A 21,246-nucleotide genomic window follows, 5' to 3' on the forward strand; every position below is an offset into this window, starting at 1 on the left:
ATCTATACACATGCATATGTTGTGGATTATATATATATATACTATATATATATATATATATATATATGTTTATATGTGTGGACATGTGTAAGCATGAGTATCTGAACATATTGTGCACATATGCATATACAGATATATAAGTATTCACATTTATATGTACATGGAAGGAATGAGAGACAAATTGGCATTTTTGATTGGGTTTTTTGTTGTTATCAAGAAATTCAATCAAAATATCAACAAATATTTATTAAGTACCTATTATGTATTAGAAACAGTGTTAGCATGAGGAGAAAAATAGCTTTATAAAAACATTTCCTGCACTCAAAATACTTACATTCTCTCTGGGGAGACAACTTTTGTCCATTAACATTCACCAGATCTCTGTCTTTGGTGTTTCATAATATTCTAGATGTGTGTTGTTAAACCAGGTTCACCATTGCTTCAGTAGCGGGTTACTGTACTGCTAAATGTACCAAGATTTTCTCTAGAAATATTTCACACACAGGAATCTGCTGTTTACTTAAAGGCAAGATGATATGTTCTGAGATGTAAATACATTCCAAACAATCATTGAAATTGATTTTTAGGGTATGGACACCCAATAGCAAAATTAAAGCCTTCAAAGAAAACTGAGAAGGAGGTAGTCCAATTCAAATTCAAAAATTCTAATTCAGCAAACATTTATTGAGTGACTACTAGAAGCCTGGTTCTGGGAAAGGTGCTGAGAGTAAAAAAGGACAAAAAAGAAAAAAAAAAGAAAGAAAGAAAAATAGTCTCTTCCCTGGAGAAACTAAATTTCTATTGGCAGAAACCTTTCCCGCAAAAGCCCAGGTCATTTTTGATGGTTCACTAAGGACCCAGTGTTAACCTCAGAAGATCCAGGAGTTGTCCAGATTCTGAGAAGACCTTGGAAAGTCAGTATGTCTCAGGTTCTGCAGAATCTCATGTTGGTCTCATATTGAGTGAATTCAACATATAACGCAAATAAAGCAGTTCTTCCAAATAAAAACAATAGAGAAGATGAGCTCCTTTTCTGCAGTGTGTGAATCCACTTGTAGAATTGTTAGAGTAGTTCAAGTCAGGTATGTTGCATCATTAAAAGCCTCACAAGCAAATTTGTTTTACCCAGCAGTTGATTAACCCTGTAGAGAGCTGAAACACAAGGGAACAGGGAGTGAAAATATAGCCTCGATTTAAATTAATTAAATGAACATTAATACCTCGAAGACGTTGCATTATTGCTTCAAATCTTTGGTGGGAAAAGCTATAATTTACATGTACCATCACTTTTAATACCATCTATTAATTAGACATATACAGTAGCTGCCTTTAATTGATACTGTAAACAAAAGATGCCGTTCAACACACATGCTATGATAATTAAATTGTTATTATGCTGACACTGCCTTTCTTCTAGAAACTTGTAACATCTGTATTGACTGCGATAAGCATTGATTATCTGGAGTGATATAAATATTTGGGGAGTTAATAACAATCAGGAATTCAGTGCATGCTTAGACAGCAAAGATAAATCACAGGAAATCCAGATCAAAGCAAGTTTGTGAATAAGTTTGTTTTCATAGTTAATGACTCACTATAAAGTGCACACACACATTTCTTCCCTGAAATGCAGTGCACAAGGAAATGTCATAAAAAAATATCCCATCCTGTAAAGAATTTCAGTACATCTGTCAAATTTCCATATGTAGAGAAGATGTCCACCCATGGATTGATCAATCCATCAAGTACTTAACATGCACTCTTTAAACCATTAAAAAATTAATTGAATTATTAAGACCCATTTCCCCCCCAAAAATTTTTAAATCCACAATATATAAATATTTCATTTCTCAAGAGGTTAAAGATACTAGGGTCAGCAGTTACCTAGTTTCAGAAGAAGATACTGAAATCCTTGTTCAATTGCTGCCTGATTTTGATTGAAATAATCAACTTTTCCCCCTAAGAAACTGTCATACTCTTCCATCTTTCAGTCTTTGAGCTTATTTGAGGGAGGGGGCAGAGGCAGGTTAGGTGATGTCACTTAGTATGTCAGAAGCAAGATTAGAAGAACCAAGTTATCCAAGGCTGACCTCTATCTGCTATATTACACTGAGTGTCTCAATCATTTTTAACAAGTCTATTTGTAAGAAGGATATTATTATATTAGGATTATAAATTTGGAGTTGGAAGTGATCTTTAGAAATGTTCAAATCCAACTCCCCATTTTACAGATGAAGAAACTGAAGAAAATAGAATTTAAATGACTTGTACAGGGTCACACTGCCAGTAAATGTCTGGGGCAGAAATTGAATGATAATCTTCTTGATTCCTGGTCCCTTATATTACATTAAACTGAATCCTCTAGTAATATACCATATCACCAAATATCATGGGACTTTCTTCTGATCTGGACCACTTTAACATAGAAATCCCCATGTCAGCATCTATTTCCTATATCCTCACATATATATTAATGCTGATTCAACATGCTTTGACATGTTGACCTATCCATAACGATACACAATGAACCCTTGAGGACATAACATTTTGGACTCTGATTCTGAAAAAAAGTATTAGGCAGAAAAACTTTCCTTCTTCCTTCTCACCTGATCCCTTTTATTGAAATCCAACTTGGTTTTCTATAAGTGTCAGACAGTGCTCAAAAGAGACCAAATTCATCCTAGAGCCACATGGATACTTTAGGACCTGGTGTCAAGAATAGGTTGAAAAATAGTAAGAAGGGAAAGAAGAAAGCAAATTATCTAGAGACAGCTAAGACAACTAAGGGATTTCTTAATATCTGTCTCAATAGTATATCTTAAAAGCACCCTCTAAGAGCCAAATTAATTTCTTTGTGTAAGGTGTATATGATTCAAGAGAACCCCTTAACCGCCCCCCCCCCTCCAAAAATGTATACTTTAAATATTACTGATGAAAAGTGTACCTTTTGTAATCCACCTTTGGGTTAAAATTAAAATTATTTTAAAGTGAAATAGCCTTTTCCGATATTACCTAATTGTAAATGACTTTATTACAATTTTGTTGGTAATGTTTTTGAAAGGAGAATGTAGGAAAAGCATAGATGTGTACCATACTGATGATTTAATGGAGAAAACTCAGTGAAAAGTTCTTACATTTCCATTTCAGATAATTTCTAGGATTGGTCCTCCCTGAAAAACACAAAAATGCCAAATAAAATAAATATTCAAAGTACCTTATAAACCTTAAAATAAGTTATACATTTGAGCCATTGTTATCATTTCTATCAAATGAGCAAGAATAACATTTCGGATCTTTTCATTTCAGTTACCTAACCTGTGAAATGCTCAAAACAAGGACACAAGGATATAAGGAGGATCATTGAATTTTTTTAAAAATACTTATCACAACTGCTTCCTCCACAGTAAAAAGTGTCACATCCTGTCATGACTACAAAAAGTATCCATGTTCTATTCCAGTATGGCGTTTTCAAAGCTTAGGTTGACAAACTATGTCATCTTTCCTTTTCCAGCTGAAGCTTAATTTTGCAGAAGTGCCATCATTCATCACCCCTAGGGCAAAAGAGTATTGAGATTCCTCCCTGATCATGCTGCAGATAGGGCAGGAAAGATGCCCCTGGGTGATTTTAATCAATGAAGGCATCTTTGGGTATAGAATTTTAATGACCAGTGAGAATAAGAAAGAAATACTCAATGTGGATCAATGTATTGATATCACAACTGAATGAAGTGGAGGAATTACATTGTCCTACTGTTATTGCAAGCCAATTTCCTCCCTATTATCTCAAGAGGAGAATTTTACAGTGGGAGGAAAAAAGCTCTGGGTCTAGAGACAAATAAGCTGAATTCAAATCTTATCTCTGATACTTACTACCTAGATCTTATACAAGTCCCTTAATCTCCTTAGGCCTCTGTTTCATTATCTACAAATGAGGAATTTGGATTAAGTGACTTCTGAGATACTGTCTAACTCTATATTTATAATCTTAAATTTGTCAAGGGGCCTGAAAGCTTTCCATGGCTTTCCAATATAAGAAGTGGACCTATCATGTCATCTGAATGGACATCCTCTGGAGAGAGAACAGGTTCTCTATAGAATCTCAGCACCATCTCTTCAGTCTAGTCATAGAATGTTCTGTAGGAGAAACTAAGAGATTGCTTATTTGCTGAAGGTCAATATTAAGTTTTGATTGGGGTTTAGATTTGTAATTCTCTGGCCCTTTTAAGCTCCCACTCTGCAAAACTAGGCAAAGCCATTCTGTGTCAGAGGTAGAAAAGACTTGATTAATTCAAGGGTCTCCTCTTCTAAACCCAATTCCTTCTTGCCAGTAGTCCAGGCTGCTACAGCTCTTTCATGTGGGGTAGAAGGATTCCCTTTAATCTTTATTTTAATCCTCCAACTAAGGAGGACATGAATCCCGACATTAAACTTATAACACAGACCATGGATCCTGTCTATAGCCTTCTAGATCCAAGATATGTATATCAATACATACTTTTAATAGAGATAAGAAGGTGGTCTACAATCTTCTTTCTGTCCAGGAAAAGAAATTCTTAAAGTTAGTGATTTTGTTCAAATATAATTACCCATATTTAAATCTGAAGGTGACACCATGGATAGCGTGCCAGATCTGGCATCAGGAAGACCTGAGTTAAATTCAGGCTCAGACACTTATTATCTGTGAGACCCCACATCAGTTTCCTCATCTGTAAAATAATCTAGAGAAGGAAGGGATAAAGTGCTCCAGAATCTTTGCAATAAATAAATAAACCTAAAGGGTGGCCAAGAGTTGGACAGGATTGAAAGCTACTAAACAACAAACAAATCTGGAAGGGATCACTGGGATTAATTGACTATATTCATTTTTAAAGTGTTTTGTGAAATGATGACTGATTACTTCTTTTTCTAAAATGCTGCCTGAATCCACTTAATAAAAAAATAAAAACAACAGCTGTGATCTCTCATTTAAATAATTCAAAGGAAGGGGAAATAGAGTGATATTCAATTGAAGTGTTGAAGTGCTTTGAATTTTTAAAATGAGGCAATACATATAACATCTAGACCCCTGAGTTTCTTCAGACCCCCTTGCATCTAAAAGACAATTTACTAAGAAGAGTCTGGTTTCTGGTTATTTTCGCCTGGCTTTGCAGAAAGATCCCTTTGAAGGGAGCTTGAGAAAGAGTCAGAGAAATACAAATCAAATCCCCAATCAAAACTTAATACTGACCTTCAGCAAATAAGCAAGCAATCTTTTTTTAGGATACATGGTGATGTACATCCCCAAGGTAGAAAGCTGTTGAGTTCTGCTCAGGGAATGCATGACATTACCCAGTACTGTTCAAGCCTTGCCTACATAACCATTGAGGTCACTACTGAAGAAATATAGTTATTTACACAAAATCTATCTCATATTCAATGCACATCCCCACAAATTTTATTTCGTGTTTTCAACTAACATTCTCATTTTTCCTGCCTTTCCTTAAAACTCAATGTTTCTTCTTAAGCTACATTTTTCATTTCTCTGTCATGGTCATTATCATCTATTTAAGCATTTAAGCTTTCATCTTACCTTTTTTAAGATTATGCATTAGCTTCCTATAACCTCTGTACAGTTTTTTTTTTTCTCCTGATTGTTGTAACAGTTTGTCCTATGTAGAAGCGTAGGGATTAATTGTGTCTCCAGTCATTATCTTGTCCTTGTTTTTTTTTTTTTTTTTTTTTTTTTTTTTTTTTTTAGATTTGTGGTCTCTGCATTTTTTTTTCAAAACAGCTCATAGCCTAAAAAGACATCTTCTTTACAATAGCATAAACTAATGCACTGTAGACCCAACAATGGATGTTTATTGCACCTTACCAAACTACTTTAATTACCTTCAGATTACTGGTTTTATTCAAATAGATTTGTTCTCCACTAAGGACACTGTGGACATTTGCAGAAACTTTATGGTGGAGCATTCCAGGAAGGCACAGTGTATGCTAGTGCTGATGCCTTTTTAAAGGTGAAGGCAATTTTTTTTTAAATCCTAAAGCTTCTATTAATATAGTATTTTTAAGCCATTATAAATAATATGAGCTAAAACCTTGCTACCTTTAAGACTTAGTTTTATTTCAATAGAGTGTAAGCCCTGGTCCAGTAAGGGAGAAACATTATCCTAATCAAATTAACACATATCAGGATGTTTAGTTGAACTAAGCCTTAGTTTATGCTGACCCACTTATTTAGACATAATACGTGCATTTTTTGACAATCAGAATCAACTGAAAGTCTATGACTCAAAATTGGAGGACCCAAGATAAATTAACAAAAATGTATTAAATATTTGCTGTGGTTTCTCCAAAAATTCCCTTTTTAAAACATTCAAAACTTCTGTTTTTATTCAATTCAACATATGATATAACTCCACAGTTGAATATGTGGTAAAAATGAAAGGAAAAAAAAAAAAAAACTTTGACTGAAAACAGAGAATCTAGTTTCAAATTCTTCTTCTGACACTACTTAAATGATCTCAAACCACTCTCCTAATTCCCCTAGACCTGTTTCTTCACCTATAAGATAAGAGACTTGAACTTACTGTTCAGTTCTTTCAGTCATGTCTGACTCTTCATTACCCTTTTTGGCACTTTCGTGCCAAAGATACTGGAGTGATTTACCAGTTCCTTCTCTAGCTCCTTTTATAGATGAGAAAATTGAGGAAAATAAGGTTAAATAACTTGTGCAGAGTCATTCGGTTAGTAAGTGTCAGAGGTCAAATTTAAACTAAAAAAAAAAAAAAAAAAATGTGTCTTCCTCAGTCCAGGCTCAGTTCTATCCACGGAACCACCTAGCCCCTTTGAAGGAACTAAGAATATTGAATCTATAGAAGAGAAAACTCAAGGAATATCATGAGAGCTTCTTATCATCTACAGAATCAAATATAAAATCACCTAGCATTTAAAGCCCTTTATAATCTAGCTCCTTCCTACCTTTCTAAGCTTTATTACAAGATACTTCCCTCTATACATTTTATGATCTAGCAACAGTGGTCTGCTTACTGTTCTTCCACACAACATTCATTTCCTATGTGTTTGCACTGAGTATCCCCTATACTTGGAACTCTCTCCTCACCTCTCCCTCAAGGTTTCTTCCCAGAAGACTAAACTCAAACCCCGCTCTCTACATGAAATCTCTCTCATCTCCTCAACATCCCCCACAATGTGGGGGGATGTATACATCTGCTGATGCCTTTCTACTGAGATCACCTTCCATCCACACTTTATGTGTGTTGTGTGTATTCTTAATTATTTACATGTTGCCTCCCCATCAGAATGTGAGCTCCTTTAAGGTGGACACCATGTTTGTTTGGGGCTTTGGGGCTTTTTTTTTTAACCTACAAATAACAGTATTTGAAATATACTTAACTAATCATTTGTTGACTATTTGATGGACTCTCATGAGATTTAGAGATGGAAAGAAACTTAGAAAAACAAAAACAATTTCAATGGTTCCCAACTTGGGGTATATGTGTTTGCACAGGAACAAGAGGATTGTGAAAGCAGTGCAAGAGAAATTTTGATTTGGTTTTAATTTACTTACATAATTCAATTTTTCCTAAATCATAACCATTTCTTACTAAATATGCTCACAAGGCTTTAATTCAATTTATAAAAATGTCTTCATTTTATTTCTTGTGTTCATACACATAGCAAACTCTAGAAGTTATTTTCTTTACTATTGAATAGAGTTTAGGAAGATTTATTGAAAATCTTGGGGCATGAAGACTCAAAATTATGGGGAACCTTTGACATACTTGTCTAATTCCTTAAGAAAGAATTTCTCAGAACCCCTTAATTTACAGTGTCACTGGCTATTTTTTTCTAGGTCACCCGGTTAATTTCTGACTCTTTCTTCTCTTACAGTTGGAAGAGTGGCAAAATTTCTTTCTAACATGTCAAACCACCAAGCTAACATGTTTAAAAAAAAATTAAAGACAAGAATATTTGCAATGAGTTCATCCAAAAGCTTGGGAAACCAGTGAAATTGAGATAACTACTAATGACCAAAGAAGCAATTGTAAACACTACTAAGGAATTTACCCACCTTCAGGGAAGGAGAACAGAGTGGGATAGGGGAGAATGAAGATTGTCTTTCCTCAACAAGTTGCTGAATCCCACTGGACACTTACCCATCACTTTGATGTATTATGGGGGTAGGAGAAGAATAAGATTTTGCATTTTGCATTTTTTTAATCTAAATATGTGCAAAAAGCTATTTTGCATTCATGGGTTGACTGAATTTTTATAGTAGGGGTGTTAAAAGTTCTTTGAATGGTTTATTTATGAGAAATCATACCACACAGAGTCCTAGGAAATTTAAAGTTTTGGAAGAACTGCAGTTTCAGGAATTAACTTTCTCTTTGTGGTCCAAATTAAATTAGAATATTCTTGTCCTTCATTCCCATAACTGAATATCAAGACCTGTTGCCCTCAGACTGATATTGCAAAGCTTCCTCCAAAAGAAACTGGTTTGATACAATATCAATTCTTATAAGACTAGGTAACTGCGATTGATGTCAAAGAATAACTTCTCCAGGGGGGAAATGAGAAATTTCTATCACCTCAAAAACAGGTGTTCTCCATTTTCCTTTTTGTCTCTCCATTTTTGTTTGTATCATAACAGTACCATTAATCTTTGATAAATTAAAGCAGGGAGAAGAGTCATTTCACTCTGAATACTCAGTTCTGTGGCCAGCAGAAAAGAAATGCCTTAGCTTTTTAAAGGTCACACACATCTGATCATACAAATCTGTACTATTCTATCATAATGAATTTTATAATCTCATCACAAGCTACCTTTGCAATCAAATTATTCATTTTTAAGATAAGAATCTGTGACAACTGAAGATTCCATAAACATTGGAATAGTTTTTCATCCTTCTAGAAAAATTATTCTTCATGACACCATAAAATAAATGAAGACACAGATGTCTTTCACCAGAGGTCTTCATATAATTGTTTCAAAATTGACAATCTTTCTATATCATTTTCCAGAAAAGGATAATTCAGAAAAGTTTAGTACAGTGGACAGGTGGCTTAAACCTGAGCTACATTAGTTAATTTTGATGATGCTTCTGACTGGACTTCATTCTTGCTTCATCTGTAGAATGAGGATGATCATCTGTGACCTTAGTTCACAGAAATGTAAAGGAGATGAATGAAATTTTCCATGTGAATGAATCATGAGTTTTCAAGGAGAGCAATATAAAATAGATATATAATAGTATCTTATATTTGAAAGAAAATTCAGAGAATAGTTTTTTCTTATGCTATGTTCTGTGAAATGCTGATATACTATTAAAACAGTCCAAGAAGTTCTATAAAAAAAAAAAAAAGTTGTAATGCTTTAATGTAATAAATGCCCACAATAAACCAATCTACTTTGAGGTCTGTTTCAATTATCAATGATATGATATGGAATCAAAAGTTAATTGAAATAAATCACCTGATTGAGAAAGGAATTCTTTATGTATCCAGAGTCAATCATCAAATTTGCATAACAACATGTGCCATTTGTTGATTGCCAGAATGAATCAATAGAATGCAGAGACAAGTGTCCCTTTTAGATTCTTAAACATTTTTGGTGACAAATTTTGGGATGGGGAAGCAAGGCTCATTTTCAGTAACTTTTTAAGATGGAAGTGATTTTTTAAATATAAAATTTATTTGTTTTTAATTCCATACACCTAGTTTAAAAACCAAATATCACCTCTGGAAGAAACACAAAGAGAAAATAATCAGCTTCAATTTAATTATTTCTGTATAGCTATTAAATACTGGCATTTTATATCTAGTGAACCTGATATCCAGGTGGATATTCAATATCACCAAACTTGGGAAAAAATCTTTCTATGGGATTTGAAAAATTACTATACAATATAGTGAATTTTAAAAGTTTAAAACAAAACATGACTTCTTTTATTTAGCATTTAATCTGTAATCTCTTTAGTGTAGACTACCATCCATGAACACTTCCTCATCATTGGTAACATGGCAATATGTCAGCATGTCAAGAACATGTTTACACTAATTTAGGAACTACATTCACTAATACAGATTGCAATGCACCTGTGATTTATAGTCTTACAAAGCATACTAAGGCTCAGAAAGGGATATAGGTGATTTTCCCAGAGTCACATACATATTGTGTCATGATTTGAACCCAGATCCTTTTTTACTTCAAATCCAGCAGTTTATCCATGACAGCATGCTCTCTCTAACTTATGTCTGTATCATCTTATAAGTTCTTTTTAGAAGGTCCATCCAATATACTATGGTTCCAACTCAAGATCTTTTAACATTATATAGACAACACCAATAACATTAATTATAATTTATAATAATAACAATATTTATATAGTGCTTAAAGATTTACAAATATTTTTATATTACCCTCACAAGAACTATGGAAAGTAGATGTTATTATTATCTTCATTTTACAGATGAGGCAAACAGAACTTTATTTATTTCCCCAAGATCATATAGCCAGTAAAAAAGGATTATCTGAAAAAGGTTTCAGTCAGGTTTTCCTGAATCTAAGTCCACTGTTTTATCCTTTATGCCACCTAAATTGCTTAGATATCAATGCAACTAGCCAACTCACTTCCTTTTTTTGTCATAAAATCTTTAAGAAAATAGTTTATATTATTAGTAATGTTATAGTCTCTACTTCACACTTGATAACCTGCTATTTTGATTCTTAGAGATTATTTTCCATCACATTTTCTATATTACAGTCAAATTGACCTAGTTCCTGAACTCAGAATTGCATTCCTTATGTCTTCATTTTCAAATATGAAATCTCTTATACCTGGAAGTGCTTCTTCCTCATTTCCATCTCTTTAAATTTTTAGCTTCTTTCAAGGTGCCATCTCCTCCATGAAGCCTTCCTTCATCTCCTCAGAGCTCTCTCTCCTTCACGCTCCCTCTCTCTGTTTCTGTGACATTGTCTCTCTGTCTGTGTTTGTCTCTTCCTCCTTCCCTCTCTGTCTTTTCTTCCCTCCATACCTCCCTCCCTCTCTCTCTTTTTGTGAAGGTCCACTACAGCTGTCCCTTCCACATTTTGACTTTCCAGATCTAAGTATCACAGATCAGCATGAGAAATTAAATGAGAATTTTGGGAAAGTTTTGTGGAAACCTCAAACAACAGGTGAAGGCCAGCAGATGACAGAAAAACTTTTTTAAATATATGTAGAGTATTTTATAGTATCAACCCAAATTTTATAATAAGGTACTATATTATTATTCAGACGCCCCCAAAAATACCAAAAAAAATTATGCAGCTTTTCCAGATCATGGTACTGTGATCTCTAACCCTGAATATGTGGAAGGAATAATTGTACAAGATATATGTCCTCTATCCCATTCTCTCCTATCTTCTCCAAAAGATTGCACCCTCAATTGAATCCATTCAGTTGCCCAAACTTACCCTTCATTATATAATCTTCATTATATATCATTATAAATCCTTCTCAACCTGGCCCGATCTATTTTTCCAGCCTCATTTTTCATCATTCCTTTGCTTACATTGTTCCTTGTACCCAGTTCCTAAATCTCTGACATGTGTAGAATGCATAATCTCCTCCCAGCCACGTCATAGAAGTGACGTTAAAAGCCACCTTCTACATGAATTATCCTGATCCCCTCCAACACTTAGTGGCTCCTTCTCTAACAAACTTATATTTAACAATTTATATTTGTACCTCTTATTCTTATTCCAAAAGTACTTGGATCATTTCCATAAAGAGCAACTCTCCAGTCCATAGTCTAACCATCCCTGCTGACCCAATTCCCCAAAGGTGCAAATGAAGCTTCCACCTGCAGAGAAACAAGACAGCTCAGACCAGCCAGGTTCCTCCCTTCTTGGACCAACTCACTTTTTTGAGAGGAACCATGACCTTTATACTCCGCCCCCCCCTCCCCCCATCCAATACTGTCCAAGGTTCTTGGGGGAAAAGGGAGCAACCTAGAGTCAGAAGCTATGGTCCTCCAACCACCCCTGCCCAGAACTCTGGTTGCCAACTAAGTCTAGGGACTGCCTAACTCTGGATTACACAGCTTCTGCTCACTCGACCCCAGCTACTCCTGCTCCTGCTGCTTCTCCTTCTGCTGAGCATTCTGGCTGTTCTGTGCCCCTTCCAGTTGTTTTTAGAGCCCCGAGACCATATGCAGCAGCCACATCATTCTACAGGATTTGCCCTATAACCTGCAGGCCGTTGTGCACAACCCAGCATCATGGGCTCCAACCTGGCAGTCCTGTCCACTACCTTCATTGAGGTAGTCCATGGCTGAGGGCAATGGGGACTGGGCAGTACATCAGAGCAACCTCATATGCTTATTGTTCAACCAAGACAAGTATCAAGCAAACATTAAGTGCTGAAGCATTTTTTTTCCTCATCAAAATGGATTGGATACCAAATTCTATGAATTTCAAATCAGACTAGTGTGAAGGTACCATTATATTTTATATTTATTCTATGTATGCTTTCATATTTGCATATTATCTCCCTGATTGAACATATCTCCTCCTCTTTTGAGGAATTTTTTTAAATTTTTATGCCCCTGTATTTAAGTGTTAAACTTGCTCCTCAAAATAAAATGGAAATGGAAAATGTTTAACAAAATAAAAATACAATGCAACATAATGTTAATTTGTGCTTTTCTGTGTCAATATACAGCCCCAAGTAAATCTGTAATCTTGTTAAATTTGAAATAAAATTGATCTGAAAGATAAGATTTTAAAATCATATACATATATATGTATGTCTGTATGTATGTATACAATTTGGGACATTTTGTAATAGATTTTAAATCATTTAATCTATTTTACTACAAGGATTCCCCCAAATTTTTCTTTATGAAGCAAAAGGTTATACTACTATAAAAACTTTTAGGAATTCTAACAAAGACTTTCATTTTATGGGTGACAACACTGAAGCTCAAAGCAGTAATATAATTTTCCTAAAGACATATAATTAATGAGTGAAGGAATGCCTTCCAAGATTATCTAGCATCTACTTGGTATTTATCTATTATCTCTTTGTTATCTCCTCCTTTAGAAAGTGAACTCCTAGAGGTCAAAGTCTCTTTCCTCCTTTCTTTTTATCCTCATCATTTAGCACAGTGCTTGGCACAAAAATAATAAATACTTGTTGACTGAATAGTCCTTAAGCCTTCTGACACCTCGTTCAAGGTTCTATTAACTTTCTCATGTTGCATTTGATATATAAAGTCAAAATAATAACAAGTGGCATTTGAGTTGTCATCAAATCATTTCAATTATGTCTAACTCTTCATGATTGTACTTGGGGTTTTCTTGACAAGAAACTGGAATGATTTGCCATTTCCCTCTCTAGCTCATTTTAAATATGAGGAAACTCAGGCAAACAAGGTTAAGTGACTTGCCCAGGGTCTGAATCTGGATTTGAACCCAAATCCTTCTGACTCCAAGCGTGTTGTTCTATCCACTACACCATCATCAACCTGCCTTGCTAGTATTTGGGCAGTTCTTTAAATGTATACATAGCTAGTAAGATAGATATATAAATAGATAGACAGATAGGTAACTTGAGTACACCTATAGATGTATATACAGAGATATATACATATTATACATATGTGTGTGTATGTATATATATTATATATATATTATATATATATATATATTATATATATATATATATATATATATATATATATATATATATATATATTTGCAGCTAACCAATTTTAATCCAAAAGTAAGGAGCTAATCATGTCCCTCTCTGATCAAAAAACTCCTACAATAAAATAAAATTTTCTGTTTGGCATTTGAAGTGTATATATATATATATATATATATATATATGTATATATATATTCGCATACATAAAATATGTTATGTTTTATATATGGTTACATAGAGAGTTCTAATTTATTATATTGTATACGTAGACATACACATATTAATTCAGATAAATCTAATGATTTTCACATATGCTTGGATTAATCTGTCATCAAATCTATACCCTGAAGCCTCCCTGGGACAATGGAAGATGATTTCAACTTCCGCACAGTTGCTGAAATGATATTCTTTTTTTTTTCTTTTTTATTGTCTTTGAAATAAAATATAAAGTCCTTCCAGTCCTTCACAGTTTGACTGTAACATATTTCCAAGCTGATTACACATTATTTCCCCTCATTTTCTCAATGTTCTAGTTAATTACCATTCCCCTTATGTGACATTCTCTCTCTCATTTCTGTGTCTTTGCCCTATGTTTGTGCCCCATATCTGGAATTCTCTGTCTCCCACCTTTACCTCTTGAAACACCTTCAAAACTCAATTCAAGAGCCACCTCTTGAGAAGGAACATGCCTGATTCCCTTAGACTCCCATCCTGCTAAAATCATTTTGAATATATTCCAATAGAATAAAATACATTGCAATAGAATGAAATTTTTTGAAAGTGGGGACTATTTTAGTGTTGTTTTTATAATTCCATACCCAGCAAGTGTAAACATTTTGAGTGCTTTCTTAATTGAATTGAATTAACTCCATTTGATTTGATTCTCACACTTCTGTAAATGGGATAAGCATAATCAACGCCATTTTATTTTATTCTATACAGATCTATGATTTCATCTGCTCTTCAGGAGCTCCCAAACAGGAACTTCTTTTACCAATATAGGTCAGCCCCTTCTGTGCTACTCAATGGTCTTGAAGAATTATGTTAGGTAGTTAAGCCTTAAGTGACTTGCCCAAGGTCATACAGCCTGTAGGCATCAGAGAATAATTTAAATTCCTGTTTTCTGACCCCAAGTTCAGAAATCATCCCACCATATCCTATTGTCTTCCAATACCAGTGTCATTTGGAGGGACCATCAGCTCATATTTGGTAGGAAATTGCTTTCCATTTTCATTTTTATAACATTTTCCAAATAAAATAGCAGAATAATATATTTAATTCTCTTCATTCAGTTCAGGAGGGCACTGTAACAAGGTCTTCTAAATCATAAAGGGAAGAAGAGTATCCTTCCTTCTTCCTCCTCTCCTATTTACTATGGATTCTCCAACGCATCCAGTTATACTTCACTGCCTTGGAGGCAATTATTGGTCCATAGTCACCACAGATTTTCTTAAGATAGCAAAGAATTCAAAACAATCTGACTCCACTGGAGTAATATGACCTCAAATAAGTTTATGGCTTTGGAGCTAAGCACAATACCTAGTCAGGCAGGTGATAATAAAATATCTTTCTCAAGAATCAAGACATGTTCTGCCCTAATGTAAACCTGCATCATCTCTTTCCATCTCAATCCAGAGAATCAGGATCAATGTTAAATCACTTCTCATTTTTTTACTGGTCTAGTCTGGTTTATCATAGTATCCTTTATGTTGTAGAATTAATTCAACAAACATTTGCCCATCACTTGCTCAATGCCAGGAAGAGTAAAACAAAAACATGCAACAATCCCTCCTCTCCATTAGATTGTTTTTCCATGCTTTTCTTCCTGCTTTTAGCAGGACTTATATAATTAAATTAGCACACATTTATTGAGCAATTGCTATGTACTATTTGGTACTGTTTGCTATGACAATGCTTCATGATTGATGTAATATGCCTGCACTCATACTTCATTCATATTTTCCAATGACGAGAGAAGACCTTAGAGTCCTATCATTCCCTTATTTTACAAATGAAAGTCTAATAACCACAGTTTGTCACTTGTCCTAGATCACAGAGCTAAGTAAATATCTAAGCAAGTTTCAAATCCAGTTCTTTCTGATAACAATGATAGCATTCTATCTAAGAAGCCATGTTGCCTCCTCCAGTGAGCCAGAAAGTGGCCCAGTGAGTAGATAACTAGGTTTGGAGACAAAAAGAACTGAGTTTAAATCTGTCTTCAGTGACTTACTAGCTGAGTGAACTTGGACAAGTCAACTAGCTTCTGTTTTCTTCAACTGTAAAAGGGAGAATAATTACACCTGCAGTATTGTTATGAAGGTCAAATGAGAGAATATTATAAACAGTTTACTACATAATAAGTGCTATATAAATGCTAATTTGGTATATAGTAGGTGCTAGATAAGTGCTAGCTATTATTATTATAATTATGACAATGATAATGTTTAACTAAAATAATTTTGTGTACTGTGTTGATTTTATTTCAATTAAGCTTAAAAGTCTCATACAACAAAATCTGGTTAAAGAGGATTTATTGGCTAATATTGTTACATTACTTTGTGTAATGGAATGAGATTAGGAAGTGAAGTCTGGGTACCTAAGTTTTTCTATTTAGTTTTGTTTTTTGTGGTTTTTCTATTCCCTGGTCATATGATTGTAAATCATTCCTCCTCTCTTTTTCTTTGTTGTTGTATCTGATTCTTCCTGATCTTATTTGAGATTTCCTTTGCAAAGATGCTGAGTGATTTGCCATTTCTTCCTCCAGCTCATTTTATAGATGAGGAAACTAGGAAAATAGGGTTACATGATTTAATCAGGTTACCCAGCTAGAAAGTATCTGAGGGCAGATTTGAACTCATGAAGATGAGTCTTCCTGATTCCAAGCCAAGCATCTCTCTACTGTACTACCTAGTTATGTCCCATACATATGGGTAATTGGGCTAAATGATCTCTAAACTTCTTGTGTCATGGCCCTGCCAGATCCTTGTGGCTGGGAATGAGGTGGGAAGGGAAGGGTCAGCATTCTAATCAAAATGATAGAGGAACAGCAAATCAAGCATGATGTAAAAAAGAACCAATATTCACTAAATCTAAACCATATTTTGTCAATCAAATAACATTTAAGTCCCTTATTCTCTATCAGGCTAATTGCTGGGAAAACAATGGCAAGAACTATTTTTTGCCTTTCTTTGTTTCCCCATGATGCTCACTACCTAAAAGACAACAAATATCCTAACAACTACATGCAAACAAATTATATATAGGGAAACGGGGAAATAACCAACAGAGGGAAAGAATTTGTATGAAAAGAGATCAGAAAAATGTTTCGTATAGAAAATGGATTTTTAGCTGGGACTTGAAGGAAATCTAAAGGTGGAGATATGAAGGGAAGAGATTCCAGGTATGAAGAACAGCCAGTGAAAATGATGGAGTCTTCTTCATGGAATAGTATTCAGTGTCAATGATTCGAAGAGTATGTGTGTTGTATAATGGAAGGAGGGAGACAGAGAGGGGAGTTATCAAGGACATTAATGATCAACAGAGAATTTTATATTTAATCCTGGAGACAATAGGAAGCTACTGAAGTTTTTTGAAGAGGGTGATATAGTTGAACTGCATTTAGGAAAATCACTTTAGCAGCTGAATGAAAAATGGATTAAAATGGTGAGAAACTTGTGGCAGACAGACCAACCAGTGGATTCTATCAATAGTTCAGTTGCAATGAAATGAGGAATTGTGCAGAAGTAATAGCAACAAAGAGGGCAGCTAAGCAGCACAATGGATAGAATGACAGGCTTAGAGTTAGGAAGATTCAATTTCCTGAATTCAAATTCAGCCTCAGAAACTTTCTAGCTATATGATCTTGGGCAAGCCACTTAACCCTATTTGCCTCAATTTCCTTATTTCTAAAATGAGCTGGAAAAAGAAATAGCATATCATTATAGTATCCTTGCCAAGGAAACATTAAATGGGATCACAAAGAATCAGGCATGAAAGAAAAACAACTAATCAATAAAGTTAAAATCTCAATATCACAAGATAGAAGGGAGTATTTTACAAATGAAAAAGCAACAAGCCTTGACAAGAAATTGAATATAAATAGTGAAAGGAAGGAATCAGGATGATAATACCTAGAACATGAGCCTAGGGGATGGGGAGGATGGATGATGGTCCTCCAATAGTAATATAGAGGTTTGAAAGTGAGAGGGGGAAGTTGGGGAAAAGATAATGAACTCAGTTTTAGATATTAAGTTTAATGTAGCTACAGGACACCCAATTCAAGATGTTTAATGGGCAGTTGGACATGTAAGACTAGGGCCAGATAAGTAGATATGAGAATCATCTGCATGGATATGATAACCAAATCCAAGGGAGCTGATGAGAGCAAGTGAAATTATATAAAGGAAGAAGAAAAGAGGGTCCAGGGCAGAGACTTCTGTGCAAACCCCTGTGTTAAGTAGTAGACACCTTTTCAATTCTACCTCCCCTACATAGAACCAATGAACTTCAGCTAACATCTCCCATCACTGACATTCTATTTTTCTGTGAGGTCTTACAATCTATCCTGAGCTTCACACATTCCAATAAAAACAGAGTAAATTCCACACTTGCTGGAGTAATGCAGAACCTTTTTAATAAGTGGCTTATCAAAATAAATACATGTATAGAAAACGTGTGTTTCATTCTCTTCACATAAGGAAGACCAAGGCCAACTGTTCATCATCAACTTTTGTAAAAATAATTTTCTAAAGGTTAATTGTAAAAGATATTTTAAGAAATTTCACCTTAATCGAATTTTATAAACACAACTTATTATGTTACTTGCTTTATATGACCACACAAAATGGAACAAATAGATATGCAGTTACATTCAGAATGCTCAAGGGTTTTTTTTTTTCTTTTTAATTTCACAGAAAGACATTCCCACTACCATCTCCACCACCCCAGGTAATAAGGTTACTAAGTGCCTGCTGAAGAAATTTTCTTGTTAATTCTTCCTATCACTGGAAACTGGGCTTTTGTGACTGCAAAAATGTCTGAATGCATTTGTTTCTAAGCCACTGAAAGCTTGTTCAGAGCTACACAGTGAAGGGGGTTAAACAGAAAATTTAAAAAGAGTCAAAACACAACAGACTCTCTACAACCGACCTTGATTTTGAACAAACTATTTTACTGTGAATAAGTGTTATTTCCTTCCAAGGTAGTATTTCTTTGTTTACCCTGCTATAGAAAAAGATAACAAAGAGAAATTGGTAGAAAGATAATTAGATCTTTTTTAAATAACCTAATGATAAAATCTTTTTTAAAAAAAAATCACCTGCTTCTTTGCCGAAAATGAAACAGTACATAATGATAAATGTTTCATGGTTCTATCAAACATTGATAATAAAGGTTTTAATATTTATTGTTACCTTTGGCCAAACTCAGAGTTTACTCTCCAGCAGGATAGATACACAGAGGTAAAAATTGCCTTTGGGTACCACTGATTGGGATGGTGTCCGCATTAGGGTAGTCCCAATGGAATATAACAACACTTGGCCAGGGCTCCTCTTAATCTTCTTAACATTCAATTCTGTGCATTCATCTATAATCAGCTTTATCTCAAATTCTAATGAGTTTTTTTTTCCTTTTCTTTTTTAACACAAGGCTTGATGCCTCTTAACAATCAACCATAATTAAAATGACCCTCAATATGTTTTGACCACTCCAAGAGTTTTCCCATCTCCACACTCAAACGCAGTTCATTGTCACTAAAGCAAGAAAGAGAAAATGTCTTTCCAGATGATGAAAGTAATTTTTGTGGTGGGAGCAGTTATTCAGATGGGATGGTATGATTATGAGATTAAGGTCTATGTTGGCTGGTCCCAATTGGACCAGAAGCCGGAATTCCTGGAACTTCCTATGAAGAAGAAGCAGCATGATCAATCAATCAAAAAACCAACGAACATTTATTAAGTACTTTCTTATGTACCAGGCGCTGGTGCTAAGAGATGGGGATACTGCTACAAAGAATGAAACAACTCTTGGCTTGGAGGAGCTTTTTCTAAAAGGGAAGTTAAATATGCACATACTTAAGCATATATACAGTTACTAGCTATGTGAACCTGAGCAAGTCACTTAAGCTCTTTGTTGCTCAATTTCCTCACCTGGAAAATGAAGCTAATACTAGCACCTACCTCCCAGTCTTGTTATTGAGGATAAAATGAGATCATAATTGTTTAGTATTTCACAAACCTTAAAATATTACATAAATATTATTTCATTATAATATGATATATCTTATTTTGTTATATTATTATTTTATAATTTTATATCATATTCTATATGGTAAATCCAAATAACAGATATAAAATAATGAAAAGCTAACTAAATACAGAGTAATTAAGGAGGAAAAGAAAGACTTGCACAAAACTAATGCAGAACAAGATTAGAAGGGAAGCAATAAACTGGGAAAATATTTTTACAGTCAAAGGTTCTGATAAAGGCCTCATTTCCAAAATATATAGAGAATTAACTCTAATTTATAAAAAATCAAGCCATTCTCCAATTGAAAAATGGTCAAAGGATATGAACAGACAATTCTCAGATGAAGAAATTGAAACTATTTCTAGTCATATGAAAAGATGCTCCAAGTCATTATTAATCAGAGAAATGCAAATTAAGACAACTCTAAGATACCACTACACACCTGTCAGATTGGCTAAGATGACAGGAAAAAATAATGATGATTGTTGGAGGGGATGCGGGAAAACTGGGACATTGATGCATTGTTGGTGGAGTTGTGAACGAATCCAACCATTTTGGAGAGTAGTTTGGAACTATGCTCAAAAAGTTATCAAACTGTGCATACCCTTTGATCCAGCAGTGTTACTACTGGGATTATATCCCAAAGAGATTATAAAGAAGGGAAAGGGACCTGTATGTGCACGAATGTTTGTGGCAGCCCTTTTTGTAGTGGCTAGAAACTGGAAACTGAATGGATGTCCATCAGTTGGAGAATGGCTGAATAAATTGTGGTATATGAATATTATGGAATATTACTGTTCTGTAAGAAATGACCAACAGGATGATTTCAGAAAGGCCTGGAGAGACTTACACGAACTGATGCTGAGTGAAATGAGCAGGACCAGGAGATCATTATATACTTCAACAACAATACTATATGATGACCAGTTCTGATGGACCAGGCCATCCTCAGCAACGAGATCAACCAAATCATTTCCAATGGAGCAGTAATGAACTGAACCAGCTATGCCCAGAAAAAGAACTCTGGGAGATGACTAAAAACCATTACATTGAATTCCCAATCCCTATATTTATGCCCACCTGCATTTTTGATTTCCTTCACAAGCTAATTGTACAATATTTCAGAGTCTGATTCTTTTTGTACAGCAAAATAACGTTTTGGTCATGTATACTTATTGTGTATCTAAGTTATATTTTAATATATTTAACATCTACTGGTCATCCTGCCATCTAGGGGAGGGGGTGGGGGGGTAAGAGGTGAAAAATTGGAACAAGAGGTTTGGCAATTGTTAATGCTGTAAAGT

General features: G+C 34.5%; 1 long non-coding RNA gene across 1 annotated transcript in view; it reads right to left on the bottom strand.

Annotated features, from left to right (window-relative positions):
- Nucleotides 1-220: 220 nt before the first annotated feature.
- Nucleotides 221-21,246, bottom strand: part of LOC116419082 — a 32,739-nt gene continuing 11,713 nt past the window's right edge. The window contains exons 4-7 of the long non-coding RNA XR_004229316.1: nucleotides 4,496-4,533; nucleotides 3,135-3,170; nucleotides 2,607-2,706; nucleotides 221-1,152 (exon numbers count right to left, since the gene is read on the bottom strand). This is a non-coding gene — a long non-coding RNA (uncharacterized LOC116419082). The remainder of the gene's footprint in view (nucleotides 1,153-2,606; nucleotides 2,707-3,134; nucleotides 3,171-4,495; nucleotides 4,534-21,246) is intronic.

The sequence above is a fragment of the Sarcophilus harrisii genome, chromosome 4 (assembly GCF_902635505.1).
Source record: "Sarcophilus harrisii chromosome 4, mSarHar1.11, whole genome shotgun sequence".
NCBI lineage: Eukaryota > Metazoa > Chordata > Mammalia > Dasyuromorphia > Dasyuridae > Sarcophilus > Sarcophilus harrisii.